The sequence below is a fragment of the Equus asinus genome, chromosome 22 (assembly GCF_041296235.1).
Source record: "Equus asinus isolate D_3611 breed Donkey chromosome 22, EquAss-T2T_v2, whole genome shotgun sequence".
NCBI lineage: Eukaryota > Metazoa > Chordata > Mammalia > Perissodactyla > Equidae > Equus > Equus asinus.
In genome coordinates, this window is record NC_091811.1 from 15,198,988 (window position 1) to 15,224,705 (window position 25,718).

At 50.6% G+C, this 25,718-nt stretch overlaps 1 protein-coding gene across 8 annotated transcripts in view; it reads left to right on the forward strand.

The window, feature by feature from the left end:
• The window catches only part of TSPAN9 (tetraspanin 9), a 193,469-nt gene that overhangs the window by 70,100 nt on the left and 97,651 nt on the right, over nucleotides 1–25,718 (forward strand). Inside the window, exon 1 of one of the 8 annotated variants that reach the window (XM_070495146.1) lies at nucleotides 22,113–22,314. The exons of the other annotated variants lie outside the window; for them this stretch is intronic. The gene's annotated coding sequence lies outside the window, so the exon portion shown is untranslated. Of the gene's footprint in view, nucleotides 1–22,112; nucleotides 22,315–25,718 lie in introns of those variants that run through there. 8 annotated transcript variants of the gene reach the window in all.

Consider the following 25,718-nt stretch of genomic DNA (forward strand, 5'->3'; position numbering starts at 1 on the left):
TCACCCCTAAAAGAAACCCCATACCCGTTAGCATTACTCACTGCTCATTTCCCCCAACCCTCATGCCACCTCCAGCCCCAGGCAACTACTAACCTGTGTTCTGTGTCTGTGGACTTGTCTGTTCTGGACGTTTCTTATAAGTGGAATCATACAGTGTGGGGTCTTATGTGTCTGGCTTCTTTTGCTTAGCATAGTGTTTTCAGATTTCATCCATGTTGTAGCATATACCAGTGCTTCATTCCTTTTTATTGCTGAATAATATTTCATTGTATGGGCAATGCCCCTAATGGCCCTGTGCCTGGATGACACACAGAGTCCTGTGGGGACTCAGGTCTCCCAGGTGACTCTCATCAGCGAACTCCCCAGCACTACCCAAGATGATAAAAGGCAGGGGAGCTCCTGTAAGATCTGGCTTCAGGGGAACAGGCATTGCGGTTTTAGGTGGACTGGTCCTTGGCAGTTCAGGTGTGTCCCCTGGAAATCACTGCTTGTGGCCTGGTCTATTCCAGCATGGTTAGGACCCAGGGACCCATCTCAGGGAGCCTGGATTTTGAGTCTCGCAGGCTGTACCTGTACCATTTGTTCCTGTGCACTTTCCCTCAGGCGTCAACCCATCTGGCTTGTAGGATAGGGCCTGACCTCACCCATCAGGCCATCTTCCTGGTGCCAGCAGTTCGCCCCGAGGCGCCACTGATGAGGAGGTTTGAATGGCGGATACTGTTGGATACCATATGGTCCTTCTCTCCTTCTGGGACCAGGTGTCTGTCTGACAGTGAGGCCCACTTGTTTCTTATCCCCTGTATCCCTGGTCAGGCCTGGTATGGCTTTTGAGATCCCACGAGATCTGCCTTCAGAGGAATTATCAACTCTGTTCTGGAGCTGGACAGACCCTGGCAGCCTGGTTTGTCCCCAAGATGTCCCCACCTGTAACCATCACCTGATGGACATTTGGGTTGTTTCAGTTTTTTGGCTCTTAAGAATAATGCTGCAATTAACATTATGTACCAGTTTTTGTGTGGACACATTATCATTTCTCTTGGGTCTATACCTAAGAGAGGAATTGCTGGGTCGTATGATTACTCATTTTTAACTCTTTGGGGAACCACCAAAATGTTTTCCAAAGTGACTGCACCATTTTACATTCCTACCAGCAGTATATAGAGGATTCCAATTTTTCCACACCCTTGCTGACACTTCTTATTGTCTGTCTTTTTGTAGCCATCCTAGTGGGTATGAAATGGTATCTCATTGTGGTTTTGATTTGCGTTTCTCTGATGATGAATAATCTTGAGCATCTGTTCATGTACTTATTTGCCATTTGTGTATCTTCTTTGGAGAAATATCTATAAATATACTTTGCCTATTTTTAAATGTTATTGTCTTTTAATTATTGAGTTATAAGAGTTCTTTATATATTCTGGATATAAGCCCCTTATCAGATATATGATCTGCAAATATTTTCTCATATTCTATGGATTGTTTTTTCATTTTCTTGGTGGTATCATTTGTAGCATAAAAGTTTTTAATTTTGATAAAGTCCAATTTATCTCATTTTTATTTTATTACTTATGCTTTTGGTCTTGTATCTAAGAAACTACTGCCTAACCCAAGGTCATAAAGATTTACTCCTTTGTTTTCTTCTAAGAGTTTTGTCATTTTAGCTCTTACATTTAGGTCCATGATCCATTTTGAGTTAATTTTTGTGTGTGGTGTGAGGTAGGGGTCCAGCTTCACTTTTTGAGTGTAGATATGTGGATATCCAGCACTGTTTGTTGAAATGGATGGGATTGTAAAGGTCACTTGGAGCAGCCCGCCATCTGAGGGGAAGCCTGGAGAACAAGCAGCGTGGAGCCTGGCTCGGGGAAGATGTTGGTGATTGCCCTGCCCTTTCCTCCTGCAGTAGCACCAACATGCCGCCCCAGCCCCTGCGTGACAATATTTGGTGTTGAGATTTTATAATTCTGTGTTTGTTTAACTTGCTCTTCACAACTTCCAGAAAGGTGTTGTGTGCAGCTGGATGCTAAATAATTGATTCTGGTCATGGTGAAGGTCAGAACAAGAGGATGTGGGCTTCCATTGTAGGAGGGCTCGCCCCGGCTCGTGAGACCCGCTGGAACCAACAACAGGGAAGTTATCAACTGTCTCTCTACCTAGAGAGGTATTTGAGGGCTCCAAAGTCCAGGTGATGGGGCCCTTGCAGGCCCTTGATCGAGTTGGGGAGGAGATGATAGTGACAGCTGAGACCAGAGGCGATGGATGTTTGGGGAAAAAAGGAAAAGAGGGTACTTTCAGCTTTTTGGCTCCTTCAGTCCAACCCTGCTTCCATGCCAGAGGAGGACCGTTTTCTTTCCCTTCAGCACTTTCTCAGCAGAGCTGATAGGCCCCCTGGGTGATTTAAGGGACATTAGGGAGACAAGTTATGGTTATACCAGGCTCTAGGCTACACGTACCCATTTTCTCCCCCAGCCTCCTGGCCCGAGGCTCAAAGGACCATCTTCCCCACCATGAGAGCTGAGGCAGACATCGAGGCACTGGGCACCCTGCTGGGTAGAGTACCAGTGGGAGGGCAATGGGGACCTCAGAGGGCCCAGGCTTCCTCCTTCTTCCTGCTGTTGACAGTATGTGAAGGGCAGGGCTTGCTAGCCACTGACAGATCTCTCCAGTAGGGCCCCAACTTTCTTCTCCAGGCTTATTCCCATCCACTTCCATGGTTCCTGGCTCCAGTCAGCGCAGACCACTTCCATGCCTGTTTGTGCTGTTCACCTCTTCATCTCCAGCATGTAGAAACTGCTCGGCTCTATAAATAGTTGTTAGAGAAATGAATGAATGAATGAATGAATGAATGCTTTTCCACCTTGAGCTCAAGCTCTTCCTTTCACCTCATTCCCCATTGCTCTTTGGCTGTCTTCAAAAGCCTGTCAACTGTTCAAGTTCCAGCTGAAATATCTTGTCTGTAAAGCCTTGCCACTGCTTCCTACTCCCAGCTGAATATAATGATCTCTTTTTAATCTTCTCTTCATTATGTTTCTGCCTCTGTTTTGCCACTTTCCACATCTGCCCTCTGGTAAAATATTTTTGTATATGTCTTAACCCTGGAATTGAAGCACAGGGCATGGGATAGGAACCATGCTTCCTCATTTTGTATGTTACTGTGTTTTCTCCTCCCTTCCACTCCACCACACCTAGCATGGTGCTTTACAGACATTTGTCACTCAACAAAGTCTGCTTGATTACAGTGCCCAGGTCACAGATTATTGGTGCTGGGTCTCTGCCTCCCAGGTTAGCATTCTGCCTACAGCTTTATGCTGCCCAGAGGATTTTCCTGGGTTTCACATCCTGGAGTAGGAAGTATCTGTGAGAGACAGATGTCAGTGTGCGGTGTTCTCCATCCATTGTGTATAATTTACATATTTCTGTGTAAGGAACCTCACTGGGGCCGCATTACTAAGGTATTATACTTGACTCCTGGCAGGAAGAATTGGAGCAGATAACACATCAGTGGTAATCCCTTGCTCTGCCCTGGAGGACACAGAAAATCTCTGGTGTGAGTTGCTGCCTCTGGATATAGACTCACTTGCTATTGTTAATGTAGCGGCTGGACTTCTCCCCTACTGATTAGACAGCTCTTCTCTGTTCTCTCCTCTTTGCAGCTCCACCCCCAGTCCTGAACTGGAAGGTGGGGCTGAGTGGGACAAGAGGCCACAGGGAGAGAGGGGGCCACTTAGAATGCCTAGCCACAGAGGGCCTTTGGGGAAGACCGACTGGCACAGAGGCTTGGAGGCCCCGGTGCTTGGTGGGTGCCCAGTCCCTGATAAGGGAAGGAGGCACTGATGCTGAGCCTCTGTTCTTACGTGGGGCTTTCTGTTTCCAAATGCACTTTTGTATGGATTTCACTTTGAGACTTGCAACAATCATGGGAGATGTTTTTGCCTCTCTTTTCAGCCACAGTGTCTGCAGAACAGAAGGGAAGGTGACTTGTTCCTGAAGTCCGGAGCAGGCATTGGAGGGAGGCTCACACTCTGGGAGGCAGCATTGGTCGGGAAGCCAACCACACCTTGCACACAGTGGGCATTTGATGTGTGGTTGTACAGTAAATGAAGAGCAGACACTCAATCAATAATAGTTGATTTGAAACAAGAGCAGAGTTTTCTGGATTTTGCTCTGAACTCATTCCGGTCTCCTTCACTCTTTGACTCAGTTTCTTCTCTTCCCCATAGGGATAGCCACTCTCCCTGGCCCTTGCCCGTGTCCCAGCCTGGAGAGTGACACCTAGAGTTTTCTGGATACGGAGATGCAGAGTGTTTGTCCTGGGAGTCCGTGTGGCTTAGTGGCACGTCAGCAGATATGTAACTGCAAAACCCTCCTCCTTCCCTTGAGGCAGATATTGCTAATTGATCATAGCACTCTTTCCTCTGCCCCCGACTCAGTCCTTCCCGATACAGCGCTCCAGGTCATCACCACCAAAGCGCCAAGATGGTGTTAGGATGTCAAGGAGGCTTTATCTTGGGTGTAGTAAAAAGAGCACCTAACTTGGAACTCTGGCCTCTCCATTCTGCCCTGTGATGTTGGGATAATCCCTAGACATTTTGGAGCCTTGAACTTAGTGGTCTCTCAGGCCCCTATAGCCTTGAAATTTCAGGATTCTGTGGTTCCCTCTGTTGGGAGGGAGAGAGCCTCATCGTCATGCGGCCTGGCCACGGAGGGGTAGGATTAACCTCCAGGGTCAGCAAGCTTGCAGAGCTCAGGAAATGCCTCTCTGTGATCCGTATTTGGTCCAGAGACAGGTGGTGGAGCCTGGAGGAGGGGAAGTTCACTCACAGCCCCAGGGCTGGGGGAAGGGAGGCCTAACTCAGCTGCCCCTTTTTCTGACAGAATGAAGGTCTTCAGGCCCAAGTCGCCAGAGCATTTAGATCTTAGTGAAGAGGCTGGACCCTGTGAGTTAACTCTCCCAAGTCGAGTACTTGGCCACTAATCCCATCGCTCAGCCCCTTTGTTGGTAGGGGGAAAGGAGAACTGTCAGTGGGGAGTTTGCTGGGAATCCAGGTTCGCTCACTCCTTTTTCAGTAACTCTTAGGAGATGATGGACGATTCCTTGGGCAGATGCGGCTCTCTTAGACTTGCGTCGTGGCCTCCAGGAAATTGCTTCTTTTAAGCCAGTGCCGCCCCAGGCTCTCTTGTTCGGCGGGGGAGTCCAGAAATATTCAAAGCATTAGTGAACCAGGTCCCTTGTCACCACTGCCAAGCGGGGTGAGGGTCATGGAGCCTTTCTCCCCATTGTACAGAGGAGGTGCTGCAGCCCAGAGAGAGTGCTGGCTGGCTGCGATGCTGCGGGCGGGTGGGAGATGCCTCGTGTAAGCTCTCAAGGCTGCGAGTGAGCCTTAGCCGATCTGTGTGTGTATTTGTGAGGCGCCCGTGAGATTAGCCGCTGAGCAGAGGTTTTATTTATGATGGCGCCTAGAATTCCCGTCCTGCTGCCTGCTAGAATCTGCTGCCATCATTGGTGCTGCCGAGCTCCCCGGGGTGTCTTAAGTCTCCTAAGTAATCTGTGTGTCGGCCATGTTCGAAGGCAGCCTCATGCAGAGGACAGTCCTCACGGAGTGGGAGCAGCCGGGGCTCAGCGGGGCGCGGCTTCTCCCAGGTGTGGTAGGAGGCTCAGTCTAACAGGGCTGGGAGGGGAAGCGGCACCGCCTTGGGTCAGAGATGTCTGCGTCCATGTTCCCATCGAAGCCCTAATCTGGTCACTGGTAATACAGCAGATGTAGTCATTTGACATTCATGGCTCCTTGATTAAAATGGTTGAAATAAGAATCTAACATGGACAAGACACAGGATTTTAATAACATCCAAGTAGTATTAAGTAGCATAAGCCTAATGTATTTTGTGATTTTTTTCATTAACTTCAATTTAGTGGGCATTTATATCTTAATTTGTAACGTGCTTAGTTCCTGAAAGCAGTCACATTGCCTTCTTTAAACAAATGTGCCATGTTTTTTGCTTTTCACTAATTTGGGAAGGATTTCTTATTACTGATTAATGAGGTTTTACTAAGAATAGGATCAAAGCATCATACTATTTAGAGCTGGAAGGCTCCTTAGAGATTATCTCATATTCTTCATTTTGAAGATGAAAAAACTCTAGTTTATTACACACACTCACAGATGCTCAGTGATTTATTTTGCATGAACTGCTTTGTCCCTTAATATGAAAGGGCTTACTGGTGTGAATAAATAGACAGAAAGGGAAAATTTTTCTAACCTTTTATTGAAGTATAACATACAAACAAGCAAACGCAGTGTTCAGTGAAGTTTTATAAAGTGAACACATCTATGGGACTGGTACCCAGACTCAGAAACTGAACGTTACCAGCACCCCAGAAGTCACACTTATGTCCCCTTCTAACCACTGCCCCAGTCAAGGGTACCCACTATCCTGACATCTAATAGTGCAGATTCGGTTTTGAACTTCACATCAAGGAAATCATATAGTGTATGCTCTTTTGTGTCTGGCTTCTTTTCTTCAACTTTTTTTTCCCCCTGAGATTCATCTCTGTTGCTGGAAGCAGCTCGAGTTCATTAGTTTCCATTTTTGCGTAGTGTTCCACCATGGGACTGTACCACAATTGCTTTAGCCTTTCTGTTGATGGACATTTTGGTAGTTTCCAGATTTTGGTTGTTTTTAAGTAGTACTTCTATGAGTATCCTGGTATACCTTTTTCATCAAAACCCGTTTCTGTTGGTTTATAGCAGAGTGGAATCGCGGAGACAGAGAATGTGGGTACATTGCACTTCCGTTGCCACAGCGGTTGTACCAATTGGTACTCCCAACAGCAGTGTCGGAGAGTTCTGGATGTCTGTGTTTATCTGAGCACTTGGTGTTTTTTGTTGTTTTCTCTGTTGTCTTAGCCATTCTGGTGGATGTATAGCGGTATCTCAGTTGGCTTTTTTTTGATTTTGCCAAATTTGATTTTATCTGATGACCAATGAAGTTGAGCACTAGAAATGAGATTTTTGAGCACAGACTGGGATTTTTAGCTCTTCCATCAAGGAAGTTACTCTGTGCCAGCCAATGAGGACACAGAGAGGCTAACACGTATTTCAGGGATGATAAGTAAACATATAACTTCAGTGTAGTTTCGGTCAGCTTAGAGTAGAAGGAGCTGGAAGCCCCTTGAGGTTGGGGTTATATCTGGTGTGCTTTTGCACCTGCCTTCCCCTTTGCTGGTTGTAACAGTGCTGGCACGTGGGTGCTCAGTGAAGATGAGCGGTGAGATAGACCCAAGGTTCAGCTAGAGAGGGTTGATGGAGGTGGGCTGGGTGGATTTGGGGGCATGGAGCCCATGATGGGCTGGATTTGGGGTGTGCACAGGTCCCTCAAATGTGGCTCCAAGTCTCGACAGCTGCTTCCTAACTGCTGTGAGCATGGCCTCCCTTGGTCTGCTCTGCAAGCTTAGGATGGCAGGGGCTGGGAGCTGCCTGGGGACAGATGTGGCTGCTGACCTGGAATACAGGGGCCAAGGCTGAGTGAGTTTCCTCCAGGGGTCTTGGCCAGCATCACATGGCTGGGGGTGGGGGGAACCTTACACTAGACCTGCAGAGTCGTCGTCTGTGGCAGTGTGCTCGACTGCACTCACTGCCCCCATGGACTCCTTTGGGAGCTTTGGGCCTGACACTGCAGAGTCAGGTCCTGACCGTATGCCCTTGGAGGGAGAGAAGTCAGGCCTTTGTGGATGAAGGCATGGCCTGGGGTGATTTCCTCTCCATGGCCCTAGGGAACCCCAGGGTGCAGGGAAGAGCGGCAGCAGGAGGCAGCCGTCATGTCGCATATAACACACCAAAAAGCGCTGTAGAAGCCCCAGCTGGGGAGCCTCCACAACGCCTTTTAGCTCAGCCCCCTGCAAGGCAGGGCTAGCATTAGCCATTTTTGGCAAAGAACCATTCACATTTTTCTTTATCATCAGAAAAATCTCATCCCTCTATGCTGCACCAGCTCCTTCCAGATGCTTCAGACCTATTCAGTTGATAAGGTCTTCGTAAAATTTTCCCTCTGGCTCTCTTACTTTTTTCCCTCAGTTCAAAACCAAGAGCCAGCATGTAGGTGTTCCCAATATGTACGTGCCAGGGGCTGCACTGGATGGACACTCCCCAGAGTTGCTCCACGTCCAGCACACAGAACAGAATGCGTGTACACAAGTAACGAATCCAGGACAGGGTACGAGAGTCCACGAGGGCTCAGAGGAGAGGTGCCAAGGCTCTGTCTCTCTCCCCAGCCCTGCCCGTTCCCCTGGGTCTCTGTCTGGGAATCATTAGTACTTACTCATGACGTGCTGCGTCCCATCTCTTTCCCGATGGATGTCTCAAGAGGGCTATAGGGATTGGTGAAGAATTGGGGTCTGGGGCTGGGGGCAGGATTTGGCAAATCTCAACCCTCTTCCCAGGCCAGGCCCTATCCCTCGGGAAGCCAGGGTGACTCTGCGCCGCCCCCCTCTGAGCGTCTCCATCAGTGAGGAGTTTGTTGAGCGAGCGAGTGAGTAAGACGTGGTGCGTCGTCCGGCCGCCTCCTCTCCTGGCTGGCGCTGGCATGCAGATGGATGAGCTCAGGTTTGGATGTGACTCAGGAGGAAGGTAGTGGAGAAATAGAAGGTGGTGATCTCATGTGGCATTAAATGGAGCGGGGAACATGCCGTGTGTGTACGCTTCTCTTCTTGTCATTTCTCCTTCCTTCCACACACCCTGGCAGCAGGCTGCCTGGCTGGGACTCTCTGTGGAGTGGAGTCCGAGAAGAGAACACTGGCTTCATTTTCACCTGCTTGGAGTCTTCAGTGACCATTCCAGCTTCTAGACTTGGGGCATTGGAGAGGGGTGAAGGTCCTCAACATGTGGGCTGCCCCTGTCTCCGTGAAGGGCTCTGCCTTCCCCCTTAGTGAGCAGAAAGTGCTCACTCTGGTTTGGGTGGTTAGGGCCAAGTTGGCCTCAAGTCTGAGAGGAGAGGTGGGAGAAGACCCTGTTCCAGCAAGTCGGGGCAGAGAGAGGGAGTTCATATGGGAGTTCTCACAGAAATGAGACGCTCTCATTTCTAGTTCTGGTTCAGATATGAATTAGTTTGGTGTCCTTGGAAAAGTCCCCATCTCTCATATCTCAGTTTCGTCACATGTCCAGAGGCAATAGGCGCACCGGCCTCCCTCCCATCCAGAGTAGGGATAAGGAGCAGTGGAGTTAACAATGTGACAGCCTAGGAAAGGTGGAGAGTGCTGTGCCAATGTCGTGCGACATCATTGTTCATAATAAATACTGTGAACACTCAGAGCCGTAGGTCTCAGTAAGGATGTGGGTAATTATGGCTGGAAAGGGCTGTAGACCCAAGGGCCGAGGTCATGCAGCGCAGAACCTGGCATTCGTGAGGTTCTTCCAGGCCCATGTGCTCCTTGGAGGGGTAGAGCCATGTGGTAGGCTGGAGGACTGATAGAGGAGGCAGTTTTGAGCAATATTTGAAGGAGGGAAGACTGTGTCAGGCATCGTCGTGGGCAGGTGACTCCCTGTCATCCAGAAGCAATGGCCGTGGACGGTGCCAGTCCTGGAAAAGGCTGGTGGTGAAGGATGTGGCAGCCTGAGGTATGCACAGTGTCCTGAGTGAGACCAGGCCATCCCCTTGAGCCTGATGGTGGGGCCCCTCTGTGCCTTGTTTTGGGGAGGCAGCACGGCAATGGGAGAGTTCTGATTTAGGAGTCAGAATGTCCTGGGAGGCACAGATGTCCTGAATCCCTTCTCTGTCATTTCCTAGCTGCTGTGACCTTGAACAAGTCCCTTTTCCTCTGTAATTTCCAATTCCTTCATCTGAGAATCATAACACCTGTCTCACAGGGTTGCTGTGAGAATTGAGTGAAGCGAAAGAACAGCCTGGAAGTAGAAGGTGCTCAATAAATGTCACTTAAATCTGAATATCTCTCCCATCCATCTCATTTATGGTGTTTGCCAGAAATGTTCTAGAGCCTTTTGACACATCCACATTGGTCCATGGCAGGGCTCAGTATTTTCCTTCCATTCTGTGGAGACAGACTTTGCAGTTACTCCAGTTTCATACCTGTAACCTATATTCTTGTGTCACGCATACCTATCTGTGTCCAGTTTGCATTCAGATATATAGCATGAATTTTGCATGTAATGTATATTCTTGGGAAAAAACTCAGAATTCAAAAGCAAATTTTATGAAAAAACTTCTAGAAGTAGTGATCTTTCCCTCCCTGTCATCAAAATTATATTCCTGGAAACAAACCTAATGTGTGGATCTGTGTAGTGTGGAGAAGAGACCCCTGAGCCTGGCTCTAATCAGGGAGTGGGGGTGGCCTTGGGCAAGTCACCTGGCTCCCCCTGGCCTCAGAGCACCTCACCTAGTGAAGGAGATGGATGCATAGATCAGGCTTCCCCAGCTGAGCCAAGCAGGAGCGTTGGGGGTGATGATGTGGACCCCTGAGCAGAGCAGAAGGACCAGCATGGCAGTGGCCCCTACTGGAGAGCTACCAGGGAAGGCTCAGGCCCCGTCGCGTCACTCCCTGCTGGGTGAGGACTGTGGGTCCTTCTCTCTGAAGTCTCTGGTGTTTCTAAAGTTCTTTGACTGACAAAATCATAGGTTCACATCTCTGTTTGGATGACTAATAGGCATCTGAACGTATGGAAAAGCACGCTTTTGGTCTCCCCTACCCCGTTTCCTTCACAGAACAACCAGGATCCATCTTCCTCTTGCTGCTTCCACTGCTGTTGCCCTGATCTTGGCCACATCCGTCGTCTCTTGCTTGGATTGTTATGGCAGCTTCCCGACTTGTCTGCCTGTCGCTGCCCGTGCCCAGATGCGCCACGGAGGCCTTCCCTGATGGTTCTGTTTAAAACAGCTGCCCTTCCCCCACCCCCACATATTCCTGGTCTCCTTTATTCCTCTTCATTTTCTACGTAGCACAGCACACATATATTTTGGACTTCTTTCTTAGTTGTCTTTATTTTTGCCCCCATGTCCTTAAATCAGAATGTAAGCCGTATGAGGGCAGGGATTTTTTTTTTTTGTCTTTTTTTTCTTCTGGTTTTGTGCGCTTCCATAAACCCGGTAACTAGATCACGTAACTGATCTGTGATCTTTAGAAACGGTTTGCCATCAGTCTAGGAATTACTGTCCACCTTGTTGCCAAGTTTTCTTTGATGCCAGCCTCAACCCTGAGCATCCCTTGGCCCTGACCACTTGACGGCCCTGCTCTCCCCTCCCCGCCCCCACCAGACCCCTGTCCTTCATGTATTGTTAGTTATCCAGCCCCATGTGTGCCGTGGATAGATCTGGTGGATAAGATAATCATTGAGGACTTGATCTTACGTGTCTAACCCCCTTTGCCCAGTGCAGACCTAATAAGTAATAGAACTTGCTCAATAAATTCATTATTCACTCATTACTGGCAAATGTTTTAATGAATTGCTGTCAACAGATGATTAAAATTCAACCCTAGAACTGATGTGGGCCTCTCTGGAAGTTGTGTCTCACAGGCCTGCCCGAGGGGCAGTTACCAGCTAGTGGTCTGCACTTGTAGGAGGGTATGGAAGGGTATAGATGTGCAAGCTCCAGGGTGCATCTCTGGGAATAAGGCAGCTAAGTGATAAGTTCTTGTGTGTGCTTCAAGAATGGCCACCATCCCCAGACGATGAGGAGCGCACCTACTTCTTTAAATTTCTGTGGAGAGTAGAAGCTGCTCCTTGAGATTTTAAAATACGCTGCATGGTCCTGATGGTGTCAGGTAGCTAGTTTATGGGTCCCGTCCTGGTTGTGATAACTCAGGCTAAGCTGGATAATAAACGAAAGTGGGACAGAGCTGCAGGATAAATATTGCTACAGGGCATCTCGAGCAGCACAAATCACAGAGAAAATATCTCCCGGGCTTTTCATTTCTCCTCTTCCTCCCTGGCCCTCTGGCAGCAGCTGGCACAGCAGGATCCATCCATCACTGCCCCCCAGCCCCAGCCTGCTCTTGGTCACCGTGTGGAAGGAGGGATGCAGACTGGTCCTTGGATGCAGGTGCACTCTGCCTTCCTGCCCAGCTCTGCAGGTAGCCCTGGGAGCCAGCATGGACTGGCTCTGGTCTCTCCTCTGTAGCCATTCTCCCTTCAAAGCTATGGATCTTTGCTTAGCTTTGCAGGCCTGTTTATCTCTAAAATGAGAGGATTTAATAATTAGTCTGGAGTGAGCATTTGAGTGTCCCTGGGAATTTAAAAGCAGCTTACTGAGTCCCCCCCTGGTGCACAGAATCAGCGTCGTGGGAGGTGCTCTAGTCTTGAGTGTTTCCACGTACCTTCCCCTGGCCCCTGTTGGCAGTGCTGCTGGGCCCACTCCTGGTTAGGGACCCCAGTGAGATGGGTGATGGGTTGGGCGGTGAGCTGGGTCAGTTCATAGGACCCGCTCCTGTACTCGATCCATCAGCACTGTCACTTCGTAAGGCTGCCTTCAGCTTTGGAATCCTGCTTGCATTGTAATCAGCATCAGCCTGCAGGTATTGATTGAGCCCGTGGGGAATACAGAGCTGTCCAAGGCCTGTGGGCACGGAAGGTAGCTAACTGCACAAAGCCGGCGAGTCTATTAAATGAAGAGGATGGTCTCGGTGGAGGCTGTGACCACCCATCCTGGTCCTCCCCTTCAGAACCTTAGGAGTCATTCTCTGTTTTTTCTCTTGATCCCACATCTGGGTTCTGTCATCTCCACCTTCTCCCTGTCTCTTGAGCCCCCTTTCCCAGTTCAGATGCTCAAGGTGTGTTACCTGAACGTTAACAGTAGCTTCCTGACCAGCCCCTCCAAACTGTCCGCTGATCTACAGAGTGGCCACGCCCACTGCCATGGCTCCCTGTGCCCTCTGTGTGCAGGGTGATCCCCGTGCCCACGTAGGTTAACTTCCATGGTTCCCTGCTGTCCTGGGGGAAGGCCCAGACTCGGTGTGGCCCTCTTGGCCCCTGGCATGGGGCTGTGGCCCTGCCTCCAGCGCTCTCACAAGCTGCATGCACCAGCCACTCTGCTGTCCTTGCCTCGACTTGACTGTGCCCCGTACTTCCAGTCTCTGTGTCGCCGGTGCAGTTTGCTCCCCCGGTGTGGGGAGGCCCTTTCTCCTCTCTCTGCTAGGCAGGCCAACTCCTACTCACCTCGTGGGCCCAGCACAGGGGCCCCTCTGCGGACATGGTCACCTCCTTATCTGTGCCCTGACAGGTGTTGTACCACTTGTCATATTCTGGTGCTATTTAGAATTTGTTTTGTTTTTAAATTTTTATTTGATATATTTCTCCCTCTGTCTCTTTATTCTTAAATTTTAAGCATCTTGAAAACAGGCACCAACTCTGTCTTCAATCAACCCCATTTGCCAAGTACAGTGCCTGGCTTCTCTGCCTAATAAATGTTTGTTGAATGAATGAGTGTAGTGGAAAAGACATTGATCACAGAGTCAAGAAAGCTGAGGATTTTTGAGGAAGATCAGCCCTGAGCTAACATCTACCACCAATCCTCCTCTTTTTGCTAATGAAGCCTGGCCCTGAGCTAACATCCTTGCCCATCTTCTCTACTTCATATATAGGACGCCTACCACAGCATGGCTTGACAAGCGATGTGTAGGTCTGCACCCGGGATCTGAACTGGCGAACCCCTGGCTACCGAAGCAGAATGTGCGAACTTAACTGCTGTGCCACCTGGCCGGCCCCAAGAAACTTGAGTTTTTGTATTGGTTCTGTTACTGCCTTGCTAGGTGACCCCGGATAAGTTAATTCTTCCCTCTGGAGCCTCATTTTTTCTTTAGTTGTAAAGAGGGTTTGCACCTGGATGATTTCTAGGTCACCTTCTAGTTCCAGCAGCCTGTGACTCTGTGTTAGAAAAAGGAGTGATGTCTGTGTGTCCATTTTCACAAGCATGTGTGCCCTGCTGTGCCTGGGGACAGGGCCTTCCTCAGGGTGTCTGGTTACGGGCCCAGCCGAGTCCTGTGCGGCCTTCCCTGGATACACAGTACAGTTCGGCTGTGCTGGTGGCGATGTGGCCAGGGCCTTGGAGCCTCCTGACTTGGTGGGTCTTGAGCCTTCCCGGCCCCGTCTCTCATCTTTCCTTCCTTATCTTCTGAGGGGGCGGCCAGGAGCCCTCGTAAGGCTTTCCTCACCAGCTTTTCCCCATGTGGTGTGAAATGTTGGGCACGAGCCTCTGCTTCTCGTGTGTTCTGTGGGTGTGAGCCCTGCTCAGTGAAGGTGTGGTATGTAATGTGCTGGAGCCGGGGCAGCATCTCACCGACGGTGAGACCCAGGGGAAGGATGGTCCTCAGCCTGAAACCGGAATTGGGAGGGAGAAGCCCAAGAGGGTGGCATGAGAGGAATCCGTCTTCCTGGGCCTTGACCACAAAGGCATCGGGGTGTCCAGGCTCCCGGGGGTGGATGGGGAGATGGAGAGACAGAGAAGGAAGCAGGGGGTCGGCACCCGGGCAGGGGGCCTGCTGAGCTGTGGCAGCCCCCCGAGCTGGGGTGTGTCTGCGGGGAGGTGGTGTGAGGTAGGGAACTGCGGCCACTGCCAGAAGGTTGGAGACATGGCCTCAGGGAGGGGCCTCCTTGTGCTTCCTGGGCCTCTGGGCTCACGGCCTTAGCGCTTAGCAGCCTCTCCCTGAAAGGCCCAGCCTCTCTGGTGGTGGTCAGGGGAGCCCAGAGGGAGAGCAGCACCTTCCAGCCAGTCAGGAGCCCTCGAGTGAGGGGCCCGGGGTAGAGAAGAGAGTCTCTCTCTGGCATGGAAACCTGCCTGGCGTTTCGGGTGTCTTGTTTCTAGGCCTCAGTTTCTCCTCCTGTCCCACACCGCCCCAGCTCCATGCCAGGGTGTGGGCCCAGCACTGCACCACTGCAGTGAGAGTTGCTTTATAAATAGAAGGACACCTAACACCAGCCCTGGAGTCAGGCAGGGAGGGTGGCTCTGGGCAGCAGTGTTTTAAAAATGAGCATTGATTTCTGGGAATCTGCACGCTGCATATTAAACAGAGCCGTGCTGGCTCTTGGGGCCCTACTCAGCCCTATTCCCTGCTCTTCTCGCCTCCCTGCAATACTCGCTTCCCCTCCGAGCCCTCGGAGGGCCTGGGAGCCCAGGGTCAGGGGCTGTCTGCCCTCAGCTCTGTGGGCACTCTCTGCCTGGCATGCATCTTTTCTTTGGCTCGTTCATCTGTTCATCATCACCTGTTGTGAGCCAGGTACTGTGCTAGGTTCTGGGATTCAGCCTCAAGACTCACAGAGCAGTGTGCAGAGCGAGAGTCTTAATACGGGGGATATTCCTGGGGTGGGGAAAGAAGAGGCTTCACAGAGAAAACTGAGAGTGGCTGAGAGAGGGGAGTGCATTCCGTAAAGGGAACAGAATGTGCGAAGGCTCCAGGAAGCTTGCCAAGCAGCTGGCACAGAACAGGCATCTCATCACTATTACCTGAGTTTTGTATATCCAGTTGGTGGTGGTGTCCACACAGTACACCTGCTCCCTCCTGTTAGCCTCCCATGGTATTAGAGGATGCTCAGTGTCTGTTGATTGATTACAATTTTGTCTCTTAGTCCTATCAGAATTGAGAAGTTGGGCTGGCCCCGTGGCTGAGTGGTTAAGTTCACATGTTCCACTGCAGGCGGCCCAGTGTTTTGTCGGTTCGACTCCTGGGCATGGACATGGCACCGCTCATCAAGCCACACTGAGGCAGCGTCCCACATGCCACAACCAGAAGGACCCACAACTAAGAATGTACAACTATGTACCGGGGGGCTTTGGGGAGAAAAAGGAAAAAAATAAAATCTTTAAAAAAAAAAAAGAAAGAATTGAAAAGTAAGTTAAAAGAAGACTAAATCATTGAATAGCTTTACTGCCACTAAGACGTCCTTCCTTTTCATCTGGTGACTTGGGCTCTATTCCGGGACTTAGTCACAGGGGAGAAGGTATCAGGTTAGTGTTAGAGAAAATCCCAAGGAAAACCTGCATCAGCTATCCCATCTTTACATCCTACCCCTGTCCCAGCCCTCTTCCCCTACTTGTCCAAGAACTGAGCGCTGGAGAGGAGGAGGAGTCAGCAAGGGACGCGGGGGGCGGTTGGGATGTTGGCACTGGGGGCGACCCCGAGGGGAGGCACTACACTCTTTCCAGTGTTGGGCAGCCTCGCTCAAATAGATATATATTTTACTAGCCTGATAGGTAAATAGTGATAGCCTGGCCCTTTTAATTTATATTTCCATGACTTCTAGTGTCCCCAAGTTTTTTACAACTAAGAAACAGAGTAGTGAAATTCCTCTTCACAGCAGTTCTTCACACAGAGCTACGTCCGTGGTCGGAGATGGGTCCGTGAGAAGGACAGATGGGCTGGTGCCCTGGGCATGTGGGGTCTGTGAGCTCTGCCTCGGGAAGGGGGTCTTGCCTGCTGACTGGTCTGCTCATGGGCTGAAAGGCAGTCCCGCATTTTGCTTGACTTCTTTCAGCAGGTGGCACAGTGCTGTGGACACAGGCTGGTGGCATTTTCATTCCATGCTGTAGGCTAGGGCACAGTGTCAGCCTCTCCCCACTGCACACTCTTTCCCTCCATCTTTCTTATCTTTTTTCCTTTTCCCTCTTCTTCCTGGACCCTTTTCCTCTCCTCTCCCCACAGTGCACAGCGTAATATTTGTTATGTGTGCATTTTCTCCATTTGCGTTTCTGCCCTCAGCGTGGCTGGTGACCCAAGAGACCAAGAGGGTTCTGACCCAAGGGCTTGCCCCACTGGGGACACTTTGGCTCTCAGTAAAGCTTGTCTCTCTTCCCTTCCCTGAGAGTTTAGTTGCAGCTTCTACAAGAAGTCAGGGAGACACTTCAAAAGCTGTGCGTCCAGGCTGAGGGGACAGGTGGGGCTCTGGCCACCCACAGCTGCTCTGGCTGCCCTGGTTTGAGGTGGGTTAAGCCCGTGGGAAGGGGCAGCCAAGCTTTCTGGGCAGGTCTTTGTATCTGCTGCGGGGTCTGATGGACAGTGGTGGAGACACGCTGTGGCTCCTGCCGCCCATCCTCCTTTGTCCCCATCACACGCAGGGGTCTGGTGGCTTGTCCTCTGATGTGGTTTTCCAGGCAGGGTGGAGGAATGAGAGTTATTCCGTAGCTTTTTATGAAGAGGAATGTGTGATTTGAACAATGCTGGGCCAGGATGCCCTGAATTCCTCAGTTGATGTTGGCATTAGACAGGAACTATCAGGGGCTGGAAATAGGCTGTGGGGCCCCGGGGGAGGGCCGATTGTTGGTGGCAACCCCACAGTCACCATCCTGCCTCATCCTGGAACCAGGGATGCCGCAGACAGGAAGGCACCTCCCAAAGTCATCTAGGAAGGAAGGGACAGTGCTGCTTCCATGCCGGGTGCGTTACACACCCCAACACTCGGCTCAGCTCGGACTCCAGGTGGGGTGGGGTTCAACCGGCCCAGGGTGGTAGCTAGCACCTGCTTCGGTCACCTGCTCCTGTCTTTAACAGCTCACTGCTGTAGGTCTCCCCTTGCATTTTAAACCCATTTCTCTCATTCTGCCCTAAATGAAACAGGACACAAGGCCATTGTCCTGCCTGCACAGAGCCTTTAAATGCATGAGGGCCCGATGTTTTCCTTCTGTTGTGGAGAACTGGTGGGAGGCGGTGCCTGCTTTAGACACAGGAGGCACACAGCTGAGTAGAATTTGTAACAGATAAAATATTGGCTCAATTCAGAACTGGTTTTCTCTAGTTTAATGGGCTAGGAGGGTATACTTCTGTGCTGAGCTCACTTCATGCATTTTTTAAACCAACTTTGATTTATTTCAGCAATCAAGAATAAATGAATGAGGAGTCTATATTACATATTGTCCATCTGAGGTTTTGCTTCACTGTGAGCTGGGCACTAGTCTCCCCATTTTGCAGGGAAGCACCTTGAGTCCATGTTCCCAGCCAGAGTTCTGCCCAGCAGATGATGTTGCTGGATCAAATGACTCAAGGACAAATTTTCACAATGACAAGATTTGCTGTGTCTCTTCTCACGGTACACGTAACTTTTTGGCATCCTTTGAGCATATTTCCATCTTGGCGTGTGAATCCAAGTGTATTTCCTGCAGCTGGGTAAACCTTCCTGACCAGGTGTGGCCCCCTGCAGACGGTCGCTGGCTCTGAATTCCATGCCTAGAAAGTGCGTATTCTGACGGGCAGTCAACCCTGGCTCTGAGACTCTTGTGGGCTATCCATGTCACCATTAAAGACCCAGGGCCATGTTTCTCCAGCTGTGCGACAAAGTACATGCACATGTGTGCGCCTGTGTGCGTGCTACGCCTGAAAAAATGTTTCGTGAAATTGCTGTGTGAGACACATTCAGGTATTTTCTGTTTTGTTTTAATTTTTTAAAATACTCTTCCTGACCCACTAAACTGATTTCATAACCCACTAATGAGTAATGACCTGCAGTTTGAAAAGCACTAATCTGGGAGTTGCTACAGATTAAAGCAAATGGAAACAATTAGCAAATTAATTCATTTGGGTCATAGTCACATATCTGTATAGCTCAGATTCTTTATTTCTTGACATTGGATTTTTTTCCTCCTTTGTTGACACTGATATCTTCAAAGTCAGTTCCTTTCAACCAGAAAGCTTGGATTTCGTGCATCTTTTAACAAGGACCCTATCAGTCAGAATTTTAACATCATCTTTCTAAATAAATTTTATCTTAATTCAAGACAGGTTTTTAGTTAACAGAAGATTATTTTTTTTTTGAGGAGGATTAGCCCTGAGCTAACATCTGTGCTCATCTTCCTCTATTTTATGTGTGAGATGCTGCCATAGCATGGCTTGATGAGCAATGTGTAGGTCCATGCCCAGGATCCAAACTGGCAGACCCTGGGCCGCTGAAGCAGAATGCGGGAACTTAACCACTACACCACTGGGCTGGCCCACAGAAGATTATTTTTTATAATAAAATTATAAGCAGGACCCTGATTTATGCATTTGCTAATTTACTCAACAACTTTCACTGAGTATTTTCAAGGTTAAGCAAATTGAATAAATTAGCAAATTCATGAATCGGAGCTGAGGATTCAGAAATGCCACCTTCCTGCCCTCAAGCAGCTCACCTGGAAAGGGAGTGACAGCCTTGTAGAGGACATGCCGTGAGAAGTGTGGCAGCAGAAGCACTTGCAAAGGCTTAATCCGCCTAGGGAAGTCAGGAGGGCAGGGACCAGACGAGGGGGAGATGAGGTTTGAGTAGGGTCTTGCAGGATGCGCAGGAGCTCGAGTGGAAGGGCCTGCCAGCTGTGGGGAAGGAACCAGTGTGCTCTTCAAAGAAATTTGGAATAGAACGAACAAAGTGTTTAAGTTGGGGTGACATAAGACCAATTTATTTTGGACAGATGATTGTGAGCGCAAATATCGAAGGTGTGGAGGAAGTGGAGAGGGGCTGGGAAGGAGACCCTGGGCCTGAGGTTTTTGTGATAGTTTCTGGCGAGTTTGGGAGGAGAGAGGCTGAGGAGCTCTGCCAGGGATGGCTGGAGGGGGAGGGGTTAAGAGGGAGGGAAGCAGGAGTCTGCGGATGGCTCCAGGTTTCTAGTTTAAGTGACTGAGGTGGTGGTGATGCTGTTAACAGTGGAGCAAACACCACGGAGGAACAGGTAGCAACAGGGCAGGGAGGATGACGCATTTAGATTCAGACCGTTGGACATCCGGTCGGAGCTGTTTCGAGGCGCAGCGGCCGCGGGCCGGGGTTCCGGAGTCAGGCAGAGCAGGTTCGGCCGTGTGTTCCTGGTCTGCGGTCCAGGATGTGCTACCTAAGCTTTCTCATTGGTCAAATGGGGGAAGCAGTGTTTATCCTGCAGGATTGTTATGAAGACTGGAGGAAATAGATATTAAAATCCTGGCACAAGGCAAGTTCTCAGCAGAAATTTTGTAGTATTACTATTAGCAATCTGGCTGAGAGGAAGGGTCCAGGGCCTAAATCTCGGTTTTGCCAAAAATTCCTGCTGTCCTTGGGCAAGTTACTTCATTACTCTGGGCTCAGTTTCCTCCTTTGGATATGGAAGGCATTGAATTTGATAATCTCTAACATCCATTCTAGTGCAAATATTCTGTGATCTTCTGAAAGTTGAGAGAAATAATTTACCAATCCATTGGATGATAGAATCGGGACTTTCAATCACAAATGTGCTGTAATAACGGAGCAAAACTCGCAAGATGGCAGGCAATGGGCAAGTGTTGGCGGTTGCCCCTTTTACCAAAGTCCTACACTTAGATTTAGAAAACCGCAGCAATAGCGAGGGGGCTCTGGCTGACGTGCCCGAAGGCCCTGGCTGCGCGGGCTCCACGTGTGCGAGCATGGTCGGATGCAGTGTGAGGGGGTCACTGTCGGGCTGTCTTGATGGAAATTGAGTGTCTGGATCAAGAGCCATCCCTGCTTGTTGCTGTTTTCAGTTTTCAGATTCCATGCAGCAGAATGTTGAGTTCATTCATTGAATCCCCCGTCACCAAATGTTTCTGTGTGCCTACTGTGCGCCAGGTGCCGAGGTGGGTGCAGGTGGTAGGGCACTGTTCAGAAGTCGGAGTCCAGGGCTGCATTTTAGGGAGGGCATCGGCAGACCAGGAAAGGCAAGGAGGAGACTTGGTGGCGTGGCAAAGGATCTCTAGGTTGCTGGGTGAGTAAGAGCAGAAAGAAGCGGGGATGTTGTGCTTAGGGAAGAAAACGCCCAGGGCACGAGATGCTGTCTTCTTACATGTGGAAAGCTGGCTCCTGGGAGAGGAATTAGGCCTCTGCTTTACTGCTCCAGAGGGAAGCACTAGTTTTATTAGCCAGAATAATGATGAGGATGATAATTAAAGGAAATACTATCTAGTATTTATGAAGTGTGTGTGTGCCAGGCACTGAATCAGGCACTGTGCGTAGATCATCGACTCTGTGCGTTGTTAGGCATTTATTGTAGAGCAGTTAAGTAACTTGTCAAGGGGCAGAGCTGGGATTTGACACTGATATGACTGATTTCGTGACCCATGTCTCCCCCCACCCCACCCCACGTCTCTTAGGTAGAAAGTAGAGGCAGGGAGGTGGGGGCTCAGAGTAAGGGACAGCTTTATGGTAGTTAGAGCTGTGAAATAGTGACGAGGGTGCCTGGCGAGCTCCCTGGCCCGCGCAGTGTTCAAGCTGCCTGTGCAGTATCTTCCTCGGGATTTCTGCAGAGGGGAGGAGAGTGGACATTAGCGAGCAACTCTTACTGGGCTCATTGCATCCCAGGACAGCCCTGGAGGTAGGGAGGCTTTATGCCCCTTTTGCAGATGGGGAAGCTGCAACTCAAGAGGTTAGGTGGCTTGCCCAAAGTTGCACAGTCCCTAAGAGACAGAATCAGGGCTCAAACCTGGGTCTTCTGACCCCCATCCCATGTACCCTTCCTACTGATCCTCCCTCCCTCTCAGCCCTTTCCAGCAGCCGCACCTTCTGTGATTGGCGTTAGTCTTTTGGGCAGATTCCTTTCACCTGCTCCTCCCTGTTCCTTTTGCTGCATCTAACTGCCTGCAATGTCCCGGGGGTGCCTGAGCTCAAAACTGGAGCCACAGCCAGTGTCCAAGCTGATTGAGAGGAGGTACCACAGTCAGAGTGCAGGTGTGCCTGTGTGCCTCAGAGGTCTGTGTGTCTTGGAGGGGCGTGAGGGGGCTTTGAAGTCTTCGGGGGCTGTGTGTGATGTGGGATAGGCTAGAATTGCTGGCTACTTGGGGCTGGTGGAGAAGGCTGCAGGACCTGCGGGACAAGTGGTCTCTCCCCTGCCCCTTGTCAGTCCTCCCTGGAGTGCGACCCTCCCTTTCTGAAAGGTGGGCCGGAGGCAGTGATGAAGGAGGTTAGTTACTCAATTAATTCGCCCCCGACCAGACAGGCTTTCTGCCTGGGAGATGCTCTGCTGATGGAATGAGGAAACCGCGAATTTGCTGGTTTGGGTTACTGACGGGTTGCAGGTAGGGAGCTGTGGGCGCACGCCACCGGGCTCCCTGGGCTGTGGCCCTCTGAGCTGATTGCCTTGTTCTGGCCTGATGGGAGTGAGCTCTGCTCTCTTCCTCTTGTCTCTCTCTCCCCGTGATTTACTTCCTCTCCTTTCCTTTTTTGTGTTTGCACTAGATACCACCAGAAGCGGGCTGGGCTAGATTTTCAGACTTGGCTCATTCATTCATCAAGGCTCACTGAGTCACTGGCACAGGACTGGGAAGTGGTGGATGCCCAGAGGACACAGCAGGAGTCCAACTTATGCTCCGCTCTCTTGCACCCGACAGTCTATTTGCAAAGACAAGACTTGCCCACTCAGGCTGCCCAGGCTGAGTCTGTGAGACCACGTGATAGGGGTGGTGAGGGGCAGGGCGAGAGGGAAGGTGTGTGTTGGGGGCTGTGAGGAGGGGGGGTCTGTAACTGGGCCATCAGCCCGAGGAGCCTCCATGCGAAGGGAGGGGATTCTAATTGAAACCCAGAAGTGGGGCAGGCTGGTGTAGACTGAGCCAGGCTGTGCAGCCCTCCCTGAGGCTGGAACAGCCAGACAGGAGCTGAGCACAAGACAGAATGGTGAAGGCAGGGTCAGGGCAGATGATTGAGAATGGGTGGAAAGCTGTCTGGCGGGCTGATGCAGGGAGCACTGGGTAGCTATCTCCCTCATCGGCGTTGCGGGGGGGCATCTCTGAGAGTGCCCAGGCAAGGGCGGAAGTCTGTGTGGTTGATGATACATGCAGGGGGAGAGGAAAGCAGCCCGAGCCACTGTCTCCTATCGTTCTCTTTCTCCTGCCTCACTCCCCCTCTTCATTCGGCACATCTGTGAGTATGGGCTTGGGCTGACAGAGTGATTTTGGCAGATATGTCCCTGCTCGAGAGGGGAGATTTTGGCCAGGATTGTCCCCCAGCTGGTGTGACTTCAGATTACTGACAGATGTCTCAGGGTCATTTTGGTGAGTATGTGCAGATGTATCTTCAGAAGGTGACCCAGAAGGAACAGTAGGGGTCTTGTGCCCCCGAAGCCTCTAGTCCTGGAAGATTTGCTAGAGGTGGTAGGACTTTAGTTGCTGCTTGGGTAGTGAAAGGGAGCCGGTTAGATCTAGTCAGCACCCTTCTCAGCAGGGGCTCCTCAACTGTAGCACATTAGAGAATCCCTTGGAGAGTTTATTAACAGAGGAAGTTATCATGGTCCTGCCTCCAGAAATTGGAAGGCCCAGGAATTTGCATTTGGTACCAAATACCCAAGGATTCGGAAGTCAGTGGCCTGGGAGTCACACAGAGGGAAGTCAGCATTTGGAAAGAGCCCTAGACTAGGGGTCCGAGGTCCTGGTTCTGGCCCAGTCGAGGACTGGCCTTGGTGCAAGTCACTTCACTTTCCATACAGTGATGTCTGCGGCAATTACTGTCGAGGACTTTTGTGAGGGTCACTTATGTGAAATCCCTTTGAATGGTCTGCGTTGTTTTGTAAAGTGCAGGCCGTTGTCATTGCTGTTACAGTTATACTAGAAATGTTCAGGAGAGTCTGTCTGGATTGATTGAAGCCAGGCAAGGGGAAGGGGGAGGGAGGAGAGAAGCGGACCAAATGAACCCTGAAGACCCATAGCTTCTGGGATCTTTCTCCAACAAGGACATTCAAAAGATTTGCCCCTTGCCCCCAATCCAGGTGGTGAGTGTATTTCTTTAAGATGTGGGTGGCAGGTTCAGCCTTGAGATAGACGGGTAGCAAGGAGAGCGGTCCCAGAGCTCCCTGATGACAGCACCTTCTGGATCTCCTTTCCCCTCTTCCTGGTGCTGCTGTTGCTTAAACTGAGCAATCAGAGCCATAGGATGCTGCTGGGAGCCCCAGGTGTGTGTGTGACCTGTCCCGCCCTGGGTGGTTTCGCTGATGTCCTGCAGCGTGAGCCTCGGGGTAGGAAGAGCTTGTACCCAGAGTTGACCCTTCTCAAGCCAGCTCCTGCTTGCTGGATGTCCTATGGAGGAGGGCAGGTTGGAGCTGGGCCTCCATGTGGTATAACTTCAGGGGCCATACTTCCCAGAGAACACAGTGTAACTGTCCCTCTGGAGTTGGGTAGTGGCAGCCCTCCCTGGAAGGGCCACAGCTTGGGACATCCCTATTTTGTTACTAAACTCTATTGGTTCCTTGATTCGATGGTCTTTGTTCTCAGTTTTGGTGCTCAGTGAGGTCAGCAGAAATGTACATAGTAATGTTCATACTGATAAGTAATCAAGACGCGGTTGTCCCCTGACCACTTTAATCATCTGTGGTTTTAGAATACATGTAGAAACAATCATTCAGTCAACGAGTGTTGTTGAACCTGGCTGTGTGCCTGGCACTGTGCCGAGTCACTGAGGAGAGACTGGATGGGGAGAGAGGAGTGGAGAGGGATTTAGTTGATAAGCCATTCTCAGTTAATAGAGGGTTAACTCCTTTCTTCAGCCTGCATTTCTGTTGTCTGTCTTACATCGTCAGGTCCTGGAAGATGGGTGCTGTGCTAGCTGTAGCTTTGTTGGAATTTCTAGAGGTTGGCAGGGTGGGGCTAGGAGTCATTTTGATGTGGAAACTCAGGGGGTCACATTGAGAAATGGAATCTGGGCGTGCCCAGTGCAGTTCTTGACTCACTTTCCCCATGGCTGGTGGATTGGTGGGTGTGGACTGGGAGTGTCTGGTCCCTCAAGAGAAGGGCTGGAGTTTTGGAGGATGACCAACTCTCCCTTTCGTTCTCCCCGGGTCAGCACTCCTTAGTGAGTTAGCTTCTCCCACCTCTGACCGGGCCGCCAGCCCGCTGTGGCTACGTGCTACAGCTGGGCCCGCAGAGCTTAAAATAGCAGTATGAGCTAGCCGCTTTGCATGTGGGAAGCCCGCTGGAGGCGTGATGGGGCAGCTGCCTGGAGTTGGGGCTCCACTGGCTCTAACCACTGGGGTGGAGAACATTCTTTGGGGGTTTCTTCTAGGCTCTGGGCTGGGGGACAGGAGGTGGTGTGGTTGGGGGCTCAGGTGCGGGGGAAGCAAAGAGCTTGTCTTTCCTAAGACCTTTTAAGGGAATGTCTCGAATCTGACCTCAGAGCCTCCCACTGCAGACATCAGAGGCCTTCAGGCTGGGTGTCCTGTTTGGCCTTAGTCCTGGCCCTTGGTTCTGCCCAGGGTTAGCCATGTAGGGTCCTGTTCCAGTCCAAATGGAGAGAGAAAATGAGGTGCAGGCATGAAGTGGAGGGTGTGGCTGTGCCAGGTCACAGGTGGCAGGACCAGGGTGGGAACACGCATCCTGCATCCCAGCTGGTGTGCACTAACCGTTAGGCACCCTCACTCCCCAGCTGCTGCCTCTTGGGAAGCCAAGATGGCGCCTAGAGGATTTGGCAGAGACCTCCTCCAGGCATTCATCCAGTCAACAAGTATTTACTGAGTATCTACCACATGTAAAGCTCTGTTCTTGGCCTCGGAAGTACAGCAATGAATGAACAGACCCAAATCCCTACCTTCATGAAGCTTAGATCTGGTAGGGGCGAGAGATCATAAAGAATCATTTAATAGAAAAGGAAATTATCTTGTATGTTGGGGATAAGTGCTATGGAAAAGTTGAATAGGGTAAGAGAGAGGGAGTGTGCTGGGGGAGGTAGTTTTGAATAGGGTGGTCAGGGAAGGTCGCATTGAAAAGGTGGTGTTTGAGTGAAGGTATAAAGGAGACGAGAAGTTGGCAATCTAGGGGATTTAGAGATCTAGGGGAAGAATGTTCCATTAGAGGGAAGAGC